The sequence below is a fragment of the Furipterus horrens genome, unplaced genomic scaffold, assembly GCF_987537825.1.
Source record: "Furipterus horrens unplaced genomic scaffold, mFurHor1.1.pri manual_scaffold_20, whole genome shotgun sequence".
Lineage (NCBI taxonomy): Eukaryota > Metazoa > Chordata > Mammalia > Chiroptera > Furipteridae > Furipterus > Furipterus horrens.
This window is the reverse complement of record NW_028327190.1, coordinates 824198-846973: the sequence shown is the minus strand read 5'-3', so window position 1 is coordinate 846973 and position 22776 is coordinate 824198.

Genomic DNA, 22776 nt, shown 5'->3' with positions numbered 1-22776 from the left:
CACTCAGCCTGTGTTCTAACAGAATACTAGCAGCCTGCGTTTTAACAGAATGTGGATTCAGATCAAAAATTACTAACTCAGTCTGTGTTCAAATAGAATGTGGACTCAGATTTCGTTCAAAAATTACACTGTCTGTGTCCTAACAGAATATGGACTCAGCCTGTGTTCTAACAGAATACTCACACAGCCTGTGTTCTAACAGAATATTCACTCAGCCAGTGTTTTAAGAGAATATGGATTCAGATTATTTTCAAAGAATACTCACTCATCCTGTGTTCGAACAAAATATGGACTCAGTTTACTTTTATATATTACCCACTCAGGCTGTATTTTAACAGAATGTGGACTCAGATTTTGATCAAAAATTATTAACTCAGTCTGTTTTCTAACAGAATATGGACGCAGTCTATGTTTAAAGAATACTCACTCAGCCTGTGTTCTAATAGAATACACACTCAGCCTGGTTTTTAATAAAATACTCACGCAGCCAGTGTACTAACAGGATATTGACTCAGATTATTTTCAAAGAATACTCAATGAGCCTGTTTACTAACAGAATACTCACTCAGCCTGTGTTCTAACAGAATACTCACTCAGCTAGAGTTCTACCAGAATATGGATTCAGATTATTTTAAAATAATACGCACTCAGCCTGTGTTCTAACAGAATATGGACTCAGTCTATGTTTAAAGAATACTCACTCAGCCTGTGTTCTAACAGAATACTCACTCAGCGAGAGTTCTACCAGAATATGGATTCAGATTATTTTAAAATAATACTCACTCCGCCTGTGTTCTAACAGAATATGGACTCAGTCTATGTTTAAAGAATACTCACTCAGCCAGTTTTCTAACTGAATACTAATTCAGCCTGTGTTTTAACAGAATGTGGACACAGATTTTATTAAAAGAATACTCACTCAGTCTGTGTTATAAAGAATATGGACTCAGTTTATTTTTAAATAATACCCACTCAGCCTGTGTTCTAACAGAATACTCACTCAGCCTGGGTTTTAACAAATACTAACTCAGCAAGTGTTCTAACAGGATATTGACTCAGATTGTTTTCAAAGAATACTCACTCAGCCAGTGTTCTACCAGAATATGGATTCAGATTATTTTCAAATAATTCTGACTCAGCCTGTGTTCTAACAGAATGTGGACTCAGATATTGATCAAAAATTACTAACTCAGTCTGTGTTCTTGCAGAATTAGGACGCAGTCTATGTTTAAAGAATACTCACTCAGCCTGTTTTCTAAAAGAATAGGCACTCAGCCTGGTTTTTAATAAGATATTCACGCAGCCAGTGTACTAACAGGATATTGACTCAGAGTATTTTCAAAGAATACTCAATGAGCCTGTTTACTAACAGAATACTCACTCAGCCTGTGTTCTAACAGAATGTGGACTCAGTCTATATTTAAAGAATACTCCCTCACCTCAGTGTTCTAACAGAACACTCACTCAGCCTGTGTTCTAACAGAATACTAACTCAGCCTGCGTTCTAACAGAATGTGGATTCAGATCAAAAATTACTAACTCAGTCTGTGTTCTAACAGAATGTGGACTCAGATTTTGTTCAAAGATTACTCTGTCTGTGTTGTAACAGAATATGGACTCAGCCTGTGTTCTAACAGAATACTCACACAGCCTGTGTTCTAACAGAATACTAACTAAGCCAGTGTTTTAAGAGAATATGGATTCAGATTATTTTCAAAGAATACTCACTCAGCCAGTGTTTTAAGAGAATATGGATTCAGATTATTTTCAAAGAATACTCACTCAGCCTGTGTTCGAACAAAATATGGACTCAGTTTATTTTTATATATTACCCACTCAGGCTGTGTTTTAACAGAATGTGGACTCAGAATTTGATCAAAAATTATTAACTCAGTCTGTTTTCTAACAGAATATGGACTCAGTCTATGTTTAGAGAATACTCACTCAGCCTGTGTTCTAAATAATATGGACTCAGTTTATTTTTAATAATAACCGCTCTGCCTGTGTTCTAACAGAATACCCACGGAGCCTGGGTTTTAACAAAATACTAACTCAGCAAGTGTTCTAACAGGATATTGACTCAGATTATTTTCAAAGAGTACTCACTCAGCCTGTGTTCTAACAGAATATGGACTCAGTCTATATTTAAAGAATACTCACTCACCTAAGTGTTCTAACAGAACACTCACTCAGCCTGTGTTCTAACAGAATACTAGCAGCCTTCGTTTTAACAGAATGTGGATTCAGATCAAAAATTACTAACTCAGTCTGTGTTCAAATAGAATGTGGACTCAGATTTCGTTCAAAAATTACACTGTCTGTGTCCTAACAGAATATGGACTCAGCCTGTGTTCTAACAGAATACTCACACAGCCTGTGTTCTAACAGAATACTCACTCAGCCAGTGTTTTAAGAGAATATGGATTCAGATTATTTTCAAAGAATACTCACTCATCCTGTGTTCGAACAAAATATGGACTCAGTTTATTTTTATATATTACCCACTCAGGCTGTGTTTTAACAGAATGTGGACTCAGATTTTGATCAAAAATTATTAACTCAGTCTGTTTTCTAACAGAATATGGACGCAGTCTATGTTTAAAGAATACTCACTCAGCCTGTGTTCTAATAGAATACACACTCAGCCTGGTTTTTAATAAAATACTCACGCAGCCAGTGTACTAACAGGATATTGACTCAGATTATTTTCAAAGAATACTCAATGAGCCTGTTTACTAACAGAATACTCACTCAGCCTGTGTTCTAACAGAATACTCACTCAGCTAGAGTTCTACCAGAATATGGATTCAGATTATTTTAAAATAATACGCACTCAGCCTGTGTTCTAACAGAATATGGACTCAGTCTATGTTTAAAGAATACTCACTCAGCCTGTGTTCTAACAGAATACTCACTCAGCTAGAGTTCTACCAGAATATGGATTCAGATTATTTTAAAATAATACTCACTCCGCCTGTGTTCTAACAGAATATGGACTCAGTCTATGTTTAAAGAATACTCACTCAGCCAGTGTTCTAACAGAATACTAATTCAGCCTGTGTTTTAACAGAATGTGGACTCAGATTTTATTAAAAGAATACTCACTCAGTCTGTGTTATAACGAATATGGACTCAGTTTATTTTTAAATAATACCCACTCAGCCTGTGTTCTAACAGAATACTCACTCAGCCTGGGTTTTAACAAATACTAACTCAGCAAGTGTTCTAACAGGATATTGTCTCAGATTGTTTTCAAAGAATACTCACTCAGCCAGTGTTCTACCAGAATATGGATTCAGATTATTTTCAAATAATTCTGACTCAGCCTGTGTTCTAACAGAATGTGGACTCAGATATTGATCAAAAATTATTAACTTAGTCTGTTTTCTAACAGAATATGGACGCAGTCTATGTTTAAAGAATACTCACTCAGCCTGTGTTCTAATAGAATACACACTCAGCCTGGTTTTTAATAAAATACTCACGCAGCCAGTGTACTAACAGGATATTGACTCAGATTGTTTTCAAAGAATACTCACTCAGCCAGTGTTCTACCAGAATATGGATTCAGATTATTTTCAAAGAATTCTCACTCAGCCTGTGTTCTAACAGAATGTGGACTCAGATATTGATAAAAAATTACTAACTCAGTCTGTGTTCTAGCAGAATTAGGACGCAGTCTATGTTTAAAGAATACTCACTCAGCCTGTGTTCTAACAGAATACTCACTCAGAGAGAGTTCTACCAGATTATGGATTCAGATTATTTTAAAATAATACTCACTCCGCCTGTGTTCTAACAGAATATGGACTCAGTCTATGTTTAAAGAATACTCACTCAGCCAGTGTTCTAACTGAATACTAATTCAGCCTGTGTTTTAACAGAATGTGGACTCAGATTTTATTAAAAGAATACTCACTCAGTCTGTGTTATAAAGAATATGGACTCAGTTTATTTTTAAATAATACCCACTCTGCCTGTGTTTTAACAGAATACTCACTCAGCCTGGGTTTTAACAAGTACTAACTCAGCAAGAGTTCTAACAGGATATTGACTCAGATTGTTTTCAAAGAATACTCACTCAGCTAGAGTTCTACCAGAATATGGATTCAGATTATTTTAAAATAATACGCACTAAGCCTGTGTTCTAACAGAATATGGACTCAGTCTATGTTTAAAGAATACTCACTCAGCCTGTGTTCTAACAGAATATGGACTCAGTCTATGTTTAAAGAATACTCACTCAGCCTGTGTTCTAACAGAATACTCACTCAGCGAGAGTTCTACCAGAATATGGATTCAGATTATTTTAAAATAATAATCACTCCGCCTGTGTTCTAACAGAATATGGACTCAGTCTATGTTTAAAGAATACTCACTCAGCCAGTTTTCTAACTGAATACTAATTCAGCCTGTGTTTTAACAGAATGTGGACGCAGATTTTATTAAAAGAATACTCACTCAGTCTGTGTTATAAAGAATATGGACTCAGTTTATTTTTAAATAATACCCACTCAGCCTGTGTTCTAACAGAATACTCACTCAGCCTGGGTTTTAACAAATACTAACTCAGCAAGTGTTCTAACAGGATATTGACTCAGATTGTTTTCAAAGAATACTCACTCAGCCAGTGTTCTACCAGAATATGGATTCAGATTATTTTCAAATAATTCTGACTCAGCCTGTGTTCTAACAGAATGTGGACTCAGATATTGATCAAAAATTACTAACTCAGTCTGTGTTCTAGCAGAATTAGGACGCAGTCTATGTTTAAAGAATACTCACTCAGCCTGTTTTCTAAAAGAATAGGCACTCAGCCTGGTTTTTAATAAGATATTCACGCAGCCAGTGTACTAACAGGATATTGACTCAGAGTATTTTCAAAGAATACTCAATGAGCCTGTTTACTAACAGAATACTCACTCAGCCTGTGTTCTAACAGAATGTGGACTCAGTCTATATTTAAAGAATACTCACTCACCTCAGTGTTCTAACAGAACACTCACTCAGCCTGTGTTCTAACAGAATACTAACTCAGCCTGCGTTCTAACAGAATGTGGATTCAGATCAAAAATTACTAACTCAGTCTGTGTTCTAACAGAATGTGGACTCAGATTTTGTTCAAAGATTACTCTGTCTGTGTTGTAACAGAATATGGACTCAGCCTGTGTTCTAACAGAATACTCACACAGCCTGTGTTCTAACAGAATACTAACTAAGCCAGTGTTTTAAGAGAATATGGATTCAGATTATTTTCAAAGAATACTCACTCAGCCAGTGTTTAAAGAGAATATGGATTCAGATTATTTTCAAAGAATACCCACTCAGCCTGTGTTTTAACAGAATACTCACTCAGCCTGGGTTTTAACAAGTACTAACTCAGCAAGAGTTCTAACAGGATATTGACTCAGATTGTTTTCAAAGAATACTCACTCAGCTAGAGTTCTACCAGAATATGGATTCAGATTATTTTAAAATAATACGCACTAAGCCTGTGTTCTAACAGAATATGGACTCAGTCTATGTTTAAAGAATACTCACTCAGCCTGTGTTCTAACAGAATATGGACTCAGTCTATGTTTAAAGAATACTCACTCAGCCTGTGTTCTAACAGAATACTCACTCAGCGAGAGTTCTACCAGAATATGGATTCAGATTATTTTAAAATAATAATCACTCCGCCTGTGTTCTAACAGAATATGGACTCAGTCTATGTTTAAAGAATACTCACTCAGCCAGTTTTCTAACTGAATACTAATTCAGCCTGTGTTTTAACAGAATGTGGACGCAGATTTTATTAAAAGAATACTCACTCAGTCTGTGTTATAAAGAATATGGACTCAGTTTATTTTTAAATAATACCCACTCAGCCTGTGTTCTAACAGAATACTCACTCAGCCTGGGTTTTAACAAATACTAACTCAGCAAGTGTTCTAACAGGATATTGACTCAGATTGTTTTCAAAGAATACTCACTCAGCCAGTGTTCTACCAGAATATGGATTCAGATTATTTTCAAATAATTCTGACTCAGCCTGTGTTCTAACAGAATGTGGACTCAGATATTGATCAAAAATTACTAACTCAGTCTGTGTTCTAGCAGAATTAGGACGCAGTCTATGTTTAAAGAATACTCACTCAGCCTGTTTTCTAAAAGAATAGGCACTCAGCCTGGTTTTTAATAAGATATTCACGCAGCCAGTGTACTAACAGGATATTGACTCAGAGTATTTTCAAAGAATACTCAATGAGCCTGTTTACTAACAGAATACTCACTCAGCCTGTGTTCTAACAGAATGTGGACTCAGTCTATATTTAAAGAATACTCACTCACCTCAGTGTTCTAACAGAACACTCACTCAGCCTGTGTTCTAACAGAATACTAACTCAGCCTGCGTTCTAACAGAATGTGGATTCAGATCAAAAATTACTAACTCAGTCTGTGTTCTAACAGAATGTGGACTCAGATTTTGTTCAAAGATTACTCTGTCTGTGTTGTAACAGAATATGGACTCAGCCTGTGTTCTAACAGAATACTCACACAGCCTGTGTTCTAACAGAATACTAACTAAGCCAGTGTTTTAAGAGAATATGGATTCAGATTATTTTCAAAGAATACTCACTCAGCCAGTGTTTAAAGAGAATATGGATTCAGATTATTTTCAAAGAATACTCACTCAGCCTGTGTTCGAACAAAATATAGACTCAGTTTATTTTTATATATTACCCACTCAGGCTGTGTTTTAACGGAATGTGGACTCAGAATTTGATCAAAAATTATTAACTCAGTCTGTTTTCTAACAGAATATGGACTCAGTCTATGTTTAGAGAATACTCACTCAGCCTGTGTTCTAAATAATATGGACTCAGTTTTTTTTTAATAATAACCACTCATCCTGTGTTCTAACAGAATACCCACCGAGCCTGGGTTTTAACAAAATACTAACTCAGCAAGTGTTCTAACAGGATATTGACTCAGATTATTTTCAAAGAGTACTCACTCAGCCTGTGTTCTAACAGAATATGGACTCAGTCTATATTTAAAGAATACTCACTCACCTAAGTGTTCTAACAGAACACTCACTCAGCCTGTGTTCTAACAGAATACTAGCAGCCTGCGTTTTAACAGAATGTGGATTCAGATCAAAAATTACTAACTCAGTCTGTGTTCAAATAGAATGTGGACTCAGATTTCGTTCAAAAATTACACTGTCTGTGTCCTAACAGAATATGGACTCAGCCTGTGTTCTAACAGAATACTCACACAGCCTGTGTTCTAACAGAATACTCACTCAGCCAGTGTTTTAAGAGAATATGGATTCAGATTATTTTCAAAGAATACTCACTCAGCCTGTGTTCGAACAAAATATGGACTCAGCTTATTTTTATATATTACCCAATCAGGCTGTGTTTTAACAGAATGTGGACTCAGATTTTGATCAAAAATTATTAACTCAGTCTGTTTTCTAACAGAATATGGACGCAGTCTATGTTTAAAGAATACTCACTCAGCCTGTGTTCTAATAGAATACACACTCAGCCTGGTTTTTAATAAAATACTCACGCAGTCAGTGTACAAACAGGATATTGACTCAGATTATTTTCAAAGAATACTCAATGAGCCTGTTTACTAACAGAATACTCACTCAGCCTGTGTTCTAACAGAATACTCACTCAGCGAGAGTTCTACCAGAATATGGATTCAGATTATTTTAAAATAATACTCACTCAACCTGTGTTCTAACAGAATATGGACTCAGTCTATGTTTAAAGAATACTCACTCAGCCTGTGTTCTAACAGAATACTCACTTAGCGAGAGTTCTACCAGAATATGGATTCAGATTATTTGAAAATAATACTCACTCCGCCTGTGTTCTAACAGAATATGGACTCAGTCTATGTTTAAAGAATACTCACACAGCCTGTGTTCTAACAGAATACTAATTCATCCTCTGTTTTAACAGAATGTGGACTCAGATTTTATTAAAAAAATACTCTCTCAGTCTGTGTTATAAAGAATATGGACTCAGTTTATTTTTATATAATATCCACTCAGCCTGTGTTCTAACAGAATAATCACTCAGCCTGGGTTTTAACAAAATACTAATTCAGCAAGTGTTCTAACAGGATATTGACTCAGATTGTTTTCAAAGAATACTCACTCAGCCAGTGTTCTACCAGAATATGGATTCAGATTATTTTCAAAGAATACTCACTCAGCCTGTGTTCTAACAGAATATGGACTCAGTCTATGTTTAGAGAATACTCACTCAGCCTGTGTTCTAAATAATATGGACTCAGTTTATTTTTAATAATAACCACTCAGCCTGTGTTCTAACAGAATACCCACCGAGCCAGGGTTTTAACAAAATACTAACTCAGCAAGTGTTCTAACAGGATATTGACTCAGATTATTTTCAAAGAGTACTCACTCAGCCTGTGTTCTAACAGAATATGGACTCAGTCTATATTTAAAGAATACTCACTCACCTAAGTGTTCTAACAGAACACTCACTCAGCCTGTGTTCTAACAGAATACTAACTCAGCCTACGTTTTAACAGAATGTGGATTCAGATCAAAAATTACTAACTCAGTCTGTGTTCTAACAGAATGTGGATTCAGATTTTGTTCAAAATTACATTGTCTGTTTTCTAACAGAATATGGACTCAGCCTGTGTTCTAACAGATTACTCACACAGCCTGTGTTCTAACAGAATACTCACTCAGCCAGTGTTTTAAGAGAATATGGATTCAGATGATTTTTAAAGAATACTCACTCAGCCTGTGTACGAACAAAATATGGACTCAGTTTATTTTTATATATTAACCACCCAGGCCGTGTTTTAACAGAATGTGGACTCAGATTTTGATCAAAAATTATTAACTCAGTCTGTTTTCTAACAGAATATGGACTCAGTCTATGTTGAGAGAATACTCACTCAGCCTGTGTTCTAAATAATATGGACTCAGTTTACTTTTAATAATAACCGCTCTGCCTGTGTTCTAACAGAATATGGACTCAGTCAATATTTAAAGAATACTCACTCACCTAAGTGTTCTAACAGAACACTCACTCACCCTGTGTTCTAACAGAATACTAACTCAGCCTGCGTTTTAACAGAATGTGGATTCAGATCAAAAATTGCTAACTCAGTCTGTGTTCTAACAGAATGTGGACTCAGATTTTGTTCAAAAATTACTCTGTCTGTGTTCTAACAGAATACTCACTCAGCCTGGTGTTTAATAAGATACTCACGCAGCCAGTGTACTAACAGGATATTGACTCAGATTATTTTCAAAGAATACTCAATGAGCCTGTTTACTAAAAGAATACTCACTCAGCCTGTGTTCTAACAGAATATTCACTCAGCTAGAGTTCTACCAGAATATGGATTCAGATTATTTTAAAATAATACTCACTCCGCCTGTGTTCTAATAGAATATGGACTCAGTCTATGTTTAAAGAATACTCACTCAGCCTGTGTTCTAACAGAATATGGACTCAGTCTATGTTTAAAGAATACTCACTCAGCCTGTGTTCTAACAGAATACTCACTCAGCGAGAGTTCTACCAGAATATGGATTCAGATTATTTTAAAATAATACTCACTCCGCCTGTGTTCTTATAGAATATGGACTCAGTCTATGTTTAAAGAATACTCACTCAGCCTGTGTTCTAACTGAATACTAATTCAGCCTGTGTTTTAACAGAATGTGGACTCAGATTTTATTAAAAGAATACTCACTCAGTCTGTGTTATAAAGAATATGGACTCAGTTTATTTTTAAATAATACCCACTCAGCCTGTGTTCTAACAGAATACTCACTCAGCCTGTGTTTTAACAAATACTAACTCAGCAAGTGTTCTAACAGGATATTGACTCAGATTGTTTTCAAAGAATACTCACTCAGCCAGTGTTCTACCAGAATATGGATTCAGATTATTTTCAAATAATTCTGACTCAGCCTGTGTTCTAACAGAATGTGGACTCAGATATTGATCAAAAATTACTAACTCAGTATGTGTTCTAGCAGAATTAGGACGCAGTCTATGTTTAAAGAATACTCACTCAGCCTGTTTTCTAAAAGAATAGGCACTCAGCCTGGTTTTTATTAAGATATTCACGCAGCCAGTGTACTAACAGGATATTGACTCAAAGTATTTTCAAAGAATACTCAATGAGCCTGTTTACTAACAGAATACTCACTCAGCCTGTGTTCTAACAGAATGTGGACTCAGTCTATATTTAAAGAATACTCACTCACCTCAGTGTTCTAACAGAACACTCACTCAGCCTGTGTTCTAACAGAATACTAACTCAGCCTGCGTTCTAACAGAATGTGGATTCAGATCAAAAATTACTAACTCAGTCTGTGTTCTAACAGAATGTGGACTCAGATTTTGTTCAAAGATTACTCTGTCTGTATTGTAACAGAATATGGACTCAGCCTGTGTTCTAACAGAATACTCACACAGCCTGTGTTCTAACAGAATACTAACTAAGCCAGTGTTTTAAGAGAATATGGATTCAGATTATTTTCAAAGAATACTCACTCAGCCAGTGTTTTAAGGGAATATGGATTCAGATTATTTTCAAAGAATACTCACTCAGCCTGTGTTCGAACAAAATATGGACTCAGTTTATTTTTATATATTACCCACTCAGGCTGTGTTTTAACAGAATGTGGACTCAGAATTTGATCAAAAATTATTAACTCAGTCTGTTTTCTAACAGAATATGGACTCAGTCTATGTTTAGAGAATACTCACTCAGCCTGTGTTCTAAATAATATGGACTCAGTTTATTTTTAATAATAACCGCTCTGCCTGTGTTCTAACAGAATACCCACCGAGCCTGGGTTTTAACAAAATACTAACTCAGCAAGTGTTCTAACAGGATATTGACTCAGATTATTTTCAAAGAGTACTCACTCAGCCTGTGTTCTAACAGAATATGGACTCAGTCTATATTTAAAGAATACTCACTCACCTAAGTGTTCTAACAGAACACTCACTCAGCCTGTGTTCTAACAGAATACTAGCAGCCTGCGTTTTAACAGAATGTGGATTCAGATCAAAAATTACTAACTCAGTCTGTGTTCAAATAGAATGTGGACTCAGATTTCGTTCAAAAATTACACTGTCTGTGTCCTAACAGAATATGGACTCAGCCTGTGTTCTAACAGAATACTCACACAGCCTGTGTTCTAACAGAATATTCACTCAGCCAGTGTTTTAAGAGAATATGGATTCAGATTATTTTCAAAGAATACTCACTCATCCTGTGTTCGAACAAAATATGGACTCAGTTTACTTTTATATATTACCCACTCAGGCTGTATTTTAACAGAATGTGGACTCAGATTTTGATCAAAAATTATTAACTCAGTCTGTTTTCTAACAGAATATGGACGCAGTCTATGTTTAAAGAATACTCACTCAGCCTGTGTTCTAATAGAATACACACTCAGCCTGGTTTTTAATAAAATACTCACGCAGCCAGTGTACTAACAGGATATTGACTCAGATTATTTTCAAAGAATACTCAATGAGCCTGTTTACTAACAGAATACTCACTCAGCCTGTGTTCTAACAGAATACTCACTCAGCTAGAGTTCTACCAGAATATGGATTCAGATTATTTTAAAATAATACGCACTCAGCCTGTGTTCTAACAGAATATGGACTCAGTCTATGTTTAAAGAATACTCACTCAGCCTGTGTTCTAACAGAATACTCACTCAGCGAGAGTTCTACCAGAATATGGATTCAGATTATTTTAAAATAATACTCACTCCGCCTGTGTTCTAACAGAATATGGACTCAGTCTATGTTTAAAGAATACTCACTCAGCCAGTTTTCTAACTGAATACTAATTCAGCCTGTGTTTTAACAGAATGTGGACGCAGATTTTATTAAAAGAATACTCACTCAGTCTGTGTTATAAAGAATATGGACTCAGTTTATTTTTAAATAATACCCACTCAGCCTGTGTTCTAACAGAATACTCACTCAGCCTGGGTTTTAACAAATACTAACTCAGCAAGTGTTCTAACAGGATATTGACTCAGATTGTTTTCAAAGAATACTCACTCAGCCAGTGTTCTACCAGAATATGGATTCAGATTATTTTCAAATAATTCTGACTCAGCCTGTGTTCTAACAGAATGTGGACTCAGATATTGATCAAAAATTACTAACTCAGTCTGTGTTCTTGCAGAATTAGGACGCAGTCTATGTTTAAAGAATACTCACTCAGCCTGTTTTCTAAAAGAATAGGCACTCAGCCTGGTTTTTAATAAGATATTCACGCAGCCAGTGTACTAACAGGATATTGACTCAGAGTATTTTCAAAGAATACTCAATGAGCCTGTTTACTAACAGAATACTCACTCAGCCTGTGTTCTAACAGAATGTGGACTCAGTCTATATTTAAAGAATACTCACTCACCTCAGTGTTCTAACAGAACACTCACTCAGCCTGTGTTCTAACAGAATACTAACTCAGCCTGCGTTCTAACAGAATGTGGATTCAGATCAAAAATTACTAACTCAGTCTGTGTTCTAACAGAATGTGGACTCAGATTTTGTTCAAAGATTACTCTGTCTGTGTTGTAACAGAATATGGACTCAGCCTGTGTTCTAACAGAATACTCACACAGCCTGTGTTCTAACAGAATACTAACTAAGCCAGTGTTTTAAGAGAATATGGATTCAGATTATTTTCAAAGAATACTCACTCAGCCAGTGTTTTAAGAGAATATGGATTCAGATTATTTTCAAAGAATACTCACTCAGCCTGTGTTCGAACAAAATATGGACTCAGTTTATTTTTATATATTACCCACTCAGGCTGTGTTTTAACAGAATGTGGACTCAGAATTTGATCAAAAATTATTAACTCAGTCTGTTTTCTAACAGAATATGGACTCAGTCTATGTTTAGAGAATACTCACTCAGCCTGTGTTCTAAATAATATGGACTCAGTTTATTTTTAATAATAACCGCTCTGCCTGTGTTCTAACAGAATACCCACCGAGCCTGGGTTTTAACAAAATACTAACTCAGCAAGTGTTCTAACAGGATATTGACTCAGATTATTTTCAAAGAGTACTCACTCAGCCTGTGTTCTAACAGAATACTAGCAGCCTTCGTTTTAACAGAATGTGGATTCAGATCAAAAATTACTAACTCAGTCTGTGTTCAAATAGAATGTGGACTCAGATTTCGTTCAAAAATTACACTGTCTGTGTCCTAACAGAATATGGACTCAGCCTGTGTTCTAACAGAATACTCACACAGCCTGTGTTCTAACAGAATATTCACTCAGCCAGTGTTTTAAGAGAATATGGATTCAGATTATTTTCAAAGAATACTCACTCAGCCTGTGTTCGAACAAAATATGGACTCAGTTTATTTTTATATATTACCCACTCAGGCTGTGTTTTAACAGAATGTGGACTCAGATTTTGATCAAAAATTATTAACTCAGTCTGTTTTCTAACAGAATATGGACGCAGTCTATGTTTAAAGAATACTCACTCAGCCTGTGTTCTAATAGAATACACACTCAGCCTGGTTTTTAATAAAATACTCACGCAGCCAGTGTACTAACAGGATATTGACTCAGATTATTTTCAAAGAATACTCAATGAGCCTGTTTACTAACAGAATACTCACTCAGCCTGTGTTCTAACAGAATACTCACTCAGCTAGAGTTCTACCAGAATATGGATTCAGATTATTTTAAAATAATACGCACTCAGCCTGTGTTCTAACAGAATATGGACTCAGTCTATGTTTAAAGAATACTCACTCAGCCTGTGTTCTAACAGAATACTCACTCTGCTAGAGTTCTACCAGAATATGGATTCAGATTATTTTAAAATAATACTCACTCCGCCTGTGTTCTAACAGAATATGGACTCAGTCTATGTTTAAAGAATACTCACTCAGCCAGTGTTCTAACAGAATACTAATTCAGCCTGTGTTTTAACAGAATGTGGACTCAGATTTTATTAAAAGAATACTCACTCAGTCTGTGTTATAACGAATATGGACTCAGTTTATTTTTAAATAATACCCACTCAGCCTGTGTTCTAACAGAATACTCACTCAGCCTGGGTTTTAACAAATACTAACTCAGCAAGTGTTCTAACAGGATATTGTCTCAGATTGTTTTCAAAGAATACTCACTCAGCCAGTGTTCTACCAGAATATGGATTCAGATTATTTTCAAATAATTCTGACTCAGCCTGTGTTCTAACAGAATGTGGACTCAGATATTGATCAAAAATTATTAACTTAGTCTGTTTTCTAACAGAATATGGACGCAGTCTATGTTTAAAGAATACTCACTCAGCCTGTGTTCTAATAGAATACACACTCAGCCTGGTTTTTAATAAAATACTCACGCAGCCAGTGTACTAACAGGATATTGACTCAGATTGTTTTCAAAGAATACTCACTCAGCCAGTGTTCTACCAGAATATGGATTCAGATTATTTTCAAAGAATTCTCACTCAGCCTGTGTTCTAACAGAATGTGGACTCAGATATTGATAAAAAATTACTAACTCAGTCTGTGTTCTAGCAGAATTAGGACGCAGTCTATGTTTAAAGAATACTCACTCAGCCTGTGTTCTAACAGAATACTCACTCAGCGAGAGTTCTACCAGATTATGGATTCAGATTATTTTAAAATAATACTCACTCCGCCTGTGTTCTAACAGAATATGGACTCAGTCTATGTTTAAAGAATACTCACTCAGCCAGTGTTCTAACTGAATACTAATTCAGCCTGTGTTTTAACAGAATGTGGACTCAGATTTTATTAAAAGAATACTCACTCAGTCTGTGTTATAAAGAATATGGACTCAGTTTATTTTTAAATAATACCCACTCAGCCTGTGTTTTAACAGAATACTCACTCAGCCTGGGTTTAAACAAGTACTAACTCAGCAAGAGTTCTAACAGGATATTGACTCAGATTGTTTTCAAAGAATACTCACTCAGCTAGAGTTCTACCAGAATATGGATTCAGATTATTTTAAAATAATACGCACTAAGCCTGTGTTCTAACAGAATATGGACTCAGTCTATGTTTAAAGAATACTCACTCAGCCTGTGTTCTAACAGAATATGGACTCAGTCTATGTTTAAAGAATACTCACTCAGCCTGTGTTCTAACAGAATACTCACTCAGCGAGAGTTCTACCAGAATATGGATTCAGATTATTTTAAAATAATAATCACTCCGCCTGTGTTCTAACAGAATATGGACTCAGTCTATGTTTAAAGAATACTCACTCAGCCAGTTTTCTAACTGAATACTAATTCAGCCTGTGTTTTAACAGAATGTGGACGCAGATTTTATTAAAAGAATACTCACTCAGTCTGTGTTATAAAGAATATGGACTCAGTTTATTTTTAAATAATACCCACTCAGCCTGTGTTCTAACAGAATACTCACTCAGCCTGGGTTTTAACAAATACTAACTCAGCAAGTGTTCTAACAGGATATTGACTCAGATTGTTCTCAAAGAATACTCACTCAGCCAGTGTTCTACCAGAATATGGATTCAGATTATTTTCAAATAATTCTGACTCAGCCTGTGTTCCAACAGAATGTGGACTCAGATATTGATCAAAAATTACTAACTCAGTATGTGTTCTAGCAGAATTAGGACGCAGTCTATGTTTAAAGAATACTCACTCAGCCTGTTTTCTAAAAGAATAGGCACTCAGCCTGGTTTTTAATAAGATATTCACGCAGCCAGTGTACTAACAGGATATTGACTCAGAGTATTTTCAAAGAATACTCAATGAGCCTGTTTACTAACAGAATACTCACTCAGCCTGTGTTCTAACAGAATGTGGACTCAGTCTATATTTAAAGAATACTCACTCACCTCAGTGTTCTAACAGAACACTCACTCAGCCTGTGTTCTAACAGAATACTAACTCAGCCTGCGTTCTAACAGAATGTGGATTCAGATCAAAAATTACTAACTCAGTCTGTGTTCTAACAGAATGTGGACTCAGATTTTGTTCAAAGATTACTCTGTCTGTGTTGTAACAGAATATGGACTCAGCCTGTGTTCTAACAGAATACTCACACAGCCTGTGTTCTAACAGAATACTAACTAAGCCAGTGTTTTAAGAGAATATGGATTCAGATTATTTTCAAAGAATACTCACTCAGCCAGTGTTTTAAGAGAATATGGATTCAGATTATTTTCAAAGAATACTCACTCAGCCTGTGTTCGAACAAAATATAGACTCAGTTTATTTTTATATATTACCCACTCAGGCTGTGTTTTAACGGAATGTGGACTCAGAATTTGATCAAAAATTATTAACTCAGTCTGTTTTCTAACAGAATATGGACTCAGTCTATGTTTAGAGAATACTCACTCAGCCTGTGTTCTAAATAATATGGACTCAGTTTTTTTTTAATAATAACCACTCATCCTGTGTTCTAACAGAATACCCACCGAGCCTGGGTTTTAACAAAATACTAACTCAGCAAGTGTTCTAACAGGATATTGACTCAGATTATTTTCAAAGAGTACTCACTCAGCCTGTGTTCTAACAGAATATGGACTCAGTCTATATTTAAAGAATACTCACTCACCTAAGTGTTCTAACAGAACACTCACTCAGCCTGTGTTCTAACAGAATACTAGCAGCCTGCGTTTTAACAGAATGTGGATTCAGATCAAAAATTACTAACTCAGTCTGTGTTCAAATAGAATGTGGACTCAGATTTCGTTCAAAAATTACACTGTCTGTGTCCTAACAGAATATGGACTCAACCTGTGTTCTAACAGAATACTCACACAGCCTGTGTTCTAACAGAATACTCACTCAGCCAGTGTTTTAAGAGAATATGGATTCAGATTATTTTCAAAGAATACTCACTCAGCCTGTGTTCGAACAAAATATGGACTCAGCTTATTTTTATATATTACCCAATCAGGCTGTGTTTTAACAGAATGTGGACTCAGATTTTGATCAAAAATTATTAACTCAGTCTGTTTTCTAACAGAATATGGACGCAGTCTATGTTTAAAGAATACTCACTCAGCCTGTGTTCTAATAGAATACACACTCAGCCTGGTTTTTAATAAAATACTCACGCAGTCAGTGTACAAACAGGATATTGACTCAGATTATTTTCAAAGAATACTCAATGAGCCTGTTTACTAACAGAATACTCACTCAGCCTGTGTTCTAACAGAATACTCACTCAGCGAGAGTTCTACCAGAATATGGATTCAGATTATTTTAAAATAATACTCACTCAACCTGTGTTCTAAAAGAATATGGACTCAGTCTATGTTTAAAGAATACTCACTCAGCCTGTGTTCTAACAGAATACTCACTTAGCGAGAGTTCTACCAGAATATGGATTCAGATTATTTGAAAATAATACTCACTCCGCCTGTGTTCTAACAGAATATGGACTCAGTCTATGTTTAAAGAATACTCACACAGCCTCTGTTCTAACAGAATACTAATTCATCCTCTGTTTTAACAGAATGTGGACTCAGATTTTATTAAAAAAATACTCTCTCAGTCTGTGTTATAAAGAATATGGACTCAGTTTATTTTTATATAATATCCACTCAGCCTGTGTTCTAACAGAATAATCACTCAGCCTGGGTTTTAACAAAATACTAACTCAGCAAGTGTTCTAACAGGATATTGACTCAGATTGTTTTCAAAGAATACTCACTCAGCCAGTGTTCTACCAGAATATGGATTCAGATTATTTTCAAAGAATACTCACTCCGCCTGTGTTCTAATAGAATATGGACTCAGTCTATGTTTAAAGAATACTCACTCAGCCTGTGTTCTAACAGAATATGGACTCAGTCTATGTTTAAAGAATACTCACTCAGCCTGTGTTCTAACAGAATACTCACTCAGCGAGAGTTCTACCAGAATATGGATTCAGATTATTTTAAAATAATACTCACTCCGCCTGTGTTCTTATAGAATATGGACTCAGTCTATGTTTAAAGAATACTCACTCAGCCTGTGTTCTAACTGAATACTAATTCAGCCTGTGTTTTAACAGAATGTGGACTCAGATTTTATTAAAAGAATACTCACTCAGTCTGTGTTATAAAGAATATGGACTCAGTTTATTTTTAAATAATACCCACTCAGCCTGTGTTCTAACAGAATACTCACTCAGCCTGTGTTTTAACAAATACTAACTCAGCAAGTGTTCTAACAGGATATTGACTCAGATTGTTTTCAAAGAATACTCACTCAGCCAGTGTTCTACCAGAATATGGATTCAGATTATTTTCAAATAATTCTGACTCAGCCTGTGTTCTAACAGAATGTGGACTCAGATATTGATCAAAAATTACTAACTCAGTATGTGTTCTAGCAGAATTAGGACGCAGTCTATGTTTAAAGAATACTCACTCAGCCTGTTTTCTAAAAGAATAGGCACTCAGCCTGGTTTTTATTAAGATATTCACGCAGCCAGTGTACTAACAGGATATTGACTCAGAGTATTTTCAAAGAATACTCAATGAGCCTGTTTACTAACAGAATACTCACTCAGCCTGTGTTCTAACAGAATGTGGACTCAGTCTATATTTAAAGAATACTCACTCACCTCAGTGTTCTAACAGAACACTCACTCAGCCTGTGTTCTAACAGAATACTAACTCAGCCTGCGTTCTAACAGAATGTGGATTCAGATCAAAAATTACTAACTCAGTCTGTGTTCTAACAGAATGTGGACTCAGATTTTGTTCAAAGATTACTCTGTCTGTATTGTAACAGAATATGGACTCAGCCTGTGTTCTAACAGAATACTCACACAGCCTGTGTTCTAACAGAATACTAACTAAGCCAGTGTTTTAAGAGAATATGGATTCAGATTATTTTCAAAGAATACTCACTCAGCCAGTGTTTTAAGGGAATATGGATTCAGATTATTTTCAAAGAATACTCACTCAGCCTGTGTTCGAACAAAATATGGACTCAGTTTATTTTTATATATTACCCACTCAGGCTGTGTTTTAACAGAATGTGGACTCAGAATTTGATCAAAAATTATTAACTCAGTCTGTTTTCTAACAGAATATGGACTCAGTCTATGTTTAGAGAATACTCACTCAGCCTGTGTTCTAAATAATATGGACTCAGTTTATTTTTAATAATAACCGCTCTGCCTGTGTTCTAACAGAATACCCACCGAGCCTGGGTTTTAACAAAATACTAACTCAGCAAGTGTTCTAACAGGATATTGACTCAGATTATTTTCAAAGAGTACTCACTCAGCCTGTGTTCTAACAGAATATGGACTCAGTCTATATTTAAAGAATACTCACTCACCTAAGTGTTCTAACAGAACACTCACTCAGCCTGTGTTCTAACAGAATACTAGCAGCCTGCGTTTTAACAGAATGTGGATTCAGATCAAAAATTACTAACTCAGTCTGTGTTCAAATAGAATGTGGACTCAGATTTCGTTCAAAAATTACACTGTCTGTGTCCTAACAGAATATGGACTCAGCCTGTGTTCTAACAGAATACTCACACAGCCTGTGTTCTAACAGAATATTCACTCAGCCAGTGTTTTAAGAGAATATGGATTCAGATTATTTTCAAAGAATACTCACTCATCCTGTGTTCGAACAAAATATGGACTCAGTTTACTTTTATATATTACCCACTCAGGCTGTATTTTAACAGAATGTGGACTCAGATTTTGATCAAAAATTATTAACTCAGTCTGTTTTCTAACAGAATATGGACGCAGTCTATGTTTAAAGAATACTCACTCAGCCTGTGTTCTAATAGAATACACACTCAGCCTGGTTTTTAATAAAATACTCACGCAGCCAGTGTACTAACAGGATATTGACTCAGATTATTTTCAAAGAATACTCAATGAGCCTGTTTACTAACAGAATACTCACTCAGCCTGTGTTCTAACAGAATACTCACTCAGCTAGAGTTCTACCAGAATATGGATTCAGATTATTTTAAAATAATACGCACTCAGCCTGTGTTCTAACAGAATATGGACTCAGTCTATGTTTAAAGAATACGCACTCAGCCTGTGTTCTAACAGAATACTCACTCAGCGAGAGTTCCACCAGAATATGGATTCAGATTATTTTAAAATAATACTCACTCCGCCTGTGTTCTAACAGAATATGGACTCAGTCTATGTTTAAAGAATACTCACTCAGCCAGTTTTCTAACTGAATACTAATTCAGCCTGTGTTTTAACAGAATGTGGACGCAGATTTTATTAAAAGAATACTCACTCAGTCTGTGTTATAAAGAATATGGACTCAGTTTATTTTTAAATAATACCCACTCAGCCTGTGTTCTAACAGAATACTCACTCAGCCTGGGTTTTAACAAATACTAACTCAGCAAGTGTTCTAACAGGATATTGACTCAGATTGTTTTCAAAGAATACTCACTCAGCCAGTGTTCTACCAGAATATGGATTCAGATTATTTTCAAATAATTCTGACTCAGCCTGTGTTCTAACAGAATGTGGACTCAGATATTGATCAAAAATTACTAACTCAGTCTGTGTTCTTGCAGAATTAGGACGCAGTCTATGTTTAAAGAATACTCACTCAGCCTGTTTTCTAACAGAATAGGCACTCAGCCTGGTTTTTAATAAGATATTCACGCAGCCAGTGTACTAACAGGATATTGACTCAGAGTATTTTCAAAGAATACTCATTGAGCCTGTTTACTAACAGAATACTCACTCAGCCTGTGTTCTAACAGAATGTGGACTCAGTCTATATTTAAAGAATACTCACTCACCTCAGTGTTCTAACAGAACACTCACTCAGCCTGTGTTCTAACAGAATACTAACTCAGCCTGCGTTCTAACAGAATGTGGATTCAGATCAAAAATTACTAACTCAGTCTGTGTTCTAACAGAATGTGGACTCAGATTTTGTTCAAAGATTACTCTGTCTGTGTTGTAACAGAATATGGACTCAGCCTGTGTTCTAACAGAATACTCACACAGCCTGTGTTCTAACAGAATACTAACTAAGCCAGTGTTTTAAGAGAATATGGATTCAGATTATTTTCAAAGAATACTCACTCAGCCAGTGTTTTAAGAGAATATGGATTCAGATTATTTTCAAAGAATACTCACTCAGCCTGTGTTCGAACAAAATATGGACTCAGTTTATTTTTATATATTACCCACTCAGGCTGTGTTTTAACAGAATGTGGACTCAGAATTTGATCAAAAATTATTAACTCAGTCTGTTTTCTAACAGAATATGGACTCAGTCTATGTTTAGAGAATACTCACTCAGCCTGTGTTCTAAATAATATGGACTCAGTTTATTTTTAATAATAACCGCTCTGCCTGTGTTCTAACAGAATACCCACCGAGCCTGGGTTTTAACAAAATACTAACTCAGCAAGTGTTCTAACAGGATATTGACTCAGATTATTTTCAAAGAGTACTCACTCAGCCTGTGTTCTAACAGAATATGGACTCAGTCTATATTTAAAGAATACTCACTCACCTAAGTGTTCTAACAGAACACTCACTCAGCCTGTGTTCTAACAGAATACTAGCAGCCTGCGTTTTAACAGAATGTGGATTCAGATCAAAAATTACTAACTCAGTCTGTGTTCAAATAGAATGTGGACTCAGATTTCGTTCAAAAATTACACTGTCTGTGTCCTAACAGAATATGGACTCAGCCTGTGTTCTAACAGAATACTCACACAGCCTGTGTTCTAACAGAATATTCACTCAGCCAGTGTTTTAAGAGAATATGGATTCAGATTATTTTCAAAGAATACTCACTCATCCTGTGTTCGAACAAAATATGGACTCAGTTTACTTTTATATATTACCCACTCAGGCTGTATTTTAACAGAATGTGGACTCAGATTTTGATCAAAAATTATTAACTCAGTCTGTTTTCTAACAGAATATGGACGCAGTCTATGTTTAAAGAATACTCACTCAGCCTGTGTTCTAATAGAATACACACTCAGCCTGGTTTTTAATAAAATACTCACGCAGCCAGTGTACTAACAGGATATTGACTCAGATTATTTTCAAAGAATACTCAATGAGCCTGTTTACTAACAGAATACTCACTCAGCCTGTGTTCTAACAGAATACTCACTCAGGTAGAGTTCTACCAGAATATGGATTCAGATTATTTTAAAATAATACGCACTCAGCCTGTGTTCTAACAGAATATGGACTCAGTCTATGTTTAAAGAATACGCACTCAGCCTGTGTTCTAACAGAATACTCACTCAGCGAGAGTTCCACCAGAATATGGATTCAGATTATTTTAAAATAATACTCACTCCGCCTGTGTTCTAACAGAATATGGACTCAGTCTATGTTTAAAGAATACTCACTCAGCCAGTTTTCTAACTGAATACTAATTCAGCCTGTGTTTTAACAGAATGTGGACGCAGATTTTATTAAAAGAATACTCACTCAGTCTGTGTTATAAAGAATATGGACTCAGTTTATTTTTAAATAATACCCACTCAGCCTGTGTTCTAACAGAATACTCACTCAGCCTGGGTTTTAACAAATACTAACTCAGCAAGTGTTCTAACAGGATATTGACTCAGATTGTTTTCAAAGAATACTCACTCAGCCAGTGTTCTACCAGAATATGGATTCAGATTATTTTCAAATAATTCTGACTCAGCCTGTGTTCTAACAGAATGTGGACTCAGATATTGATCAAAAATTACTAACTCAGTCTGTGTTC